We start from the raw sequence: 1,281 nt of genomic DNA, 5'->3' as shown, positions 1-1,281 counted from the left end.
TTACCAACCTGACTCTTCATTTTTAAGTTCCTTGTTACACCATGGTCATTTTCTAGTTTTTTACCAGACTCCCCCATCTCACAATAAAATGCATCAACAAGCCTGACCTGCTGTCATTCTTTTAATCATTGTCAAGGTTGTCTTTGGGAAACTCCGTGAAATGAGGTTTTCTAATGTCATCCTGTACTTGATTCATCTTGAGCTCAGTTTGGGGAACACTAAATGTTTTAGACACTCACCATTAAATTATGAATTTTCTTGTCACTAAATGTTTCTGGAGAGGTCACATTTGACACCTGAAGTCCTCCTGTGCAGAGGTTGCTCCTTCTTACTGAAACCTTTACCCCCACCCCCACTCTTGACCCCATGGCTGCTTATCCTTGGGTCACTTGCGGGCAGCTGGGTTTGGCTGCCTCTGTTCTGTGCCCCCACAGCTCCTGTACTTTTCTCATCGTAGCTCCACTAGGAACAGGGACCATGTCTGTCATAGTTATTCCCACAGGCCCACTGCCCAGCAAAGTGCCTAGCACTAGTTCGTATGACAAATATTTGTTGAATGGAACTATAATTTGCATGTTTACAGAGTTCAGCTATGCTTTCACCATTTGTTTTGCCTCTGATCCCAGAATATATATGTTAAATGATTCCAGTAATTTAATGACTTTCTTACTCAGATCATATTAAACCCTAGGCATAATAGACACAATAAATTGTTCCTTCTTTTTCTGTTGCCTTACTGTTATGATTTATTGAGTGTATCTCCAGGTGTCTTCCCAATGTTTAACTTCATGGTACATGGCCACAGGCATTGAAGGCTTGTGGATGTTACCACTCCCAGTAGGAGCAGTACCAGTCCTATTAGGACCCACTTCCCATATTAGGGCCTCACATTCCTGGGTGCTCATTAATGTCTGATTTCCTCTCTTGTTAAGAATAGCTCTCCAAAATAAGCAAATTCACTGTATAGAAATAGGAAATAAAATAAATAATCCTTGCAAGGCATCTATCTTGTAATCACTATGATGTAAAGCTCAAAGAGGTAGTACTTGAACCTTTTAGATACATGACTAAAGGAATTCAGAAATTAATATTAAATGTTTTTAAAACAAAGTAAAATATGTGTGGATCTTTCCCAGTATTCTCTCAAATCAAGTAACAACAGCAGTAATAATACTAGTCATGTTATTTATTTGTGCCATGAACAGGTGTTTTGCTACCATTATCAAAGTTTTTCAGACTGGGGCTGTAGCTCAGTGGAAGAATGCTTGCCTAGCATGCTTG

General features: G+C 39.4%; 1 protein-coding gene across 3 annotated transcripts in view; it reads left to right on the top strand.

Annotated features, from left to right (window-relative positions):
- Positions 1 to 106, top strand: part of Zeb1 (zinc finger E-box binding homeobox 1) — a 162,215-nt gene extending 162,109 nt beyond the window's left edge. For all 3 annotated transcript variants that reach the window (XM_047520024.1, XM_047520023.1, XM_047520021.1), the window contains one exon: positions 1 to 106. This exon is cut by the window's left edge and continues 2,452 nt beyond it. The gene's annotated coding sequence lies outside the window, so the exon portion shown is untranslated.
- Positions 107 to 1,281: the final 1,175 nt, after the last annotated feature.

This window comes from Sciurus carolinensis, chromosome 12 (assembly GCF_902686445.1).
Source record: "Sciurus carolinensis chromosome 12, mSciCar1.2, whole genome shotgun sequence".
NCBI lineage: Eukaryota > Metazoa > Chordata > Mammalia > Rodentia > Sciuridae > Sciurus > Sciurus carolinensis.
The sequence above is the reverse complement of the archived record's forward strand: the minus strand, read 5'-3'. Positions and strand labels throughout refer to the sequence as shown.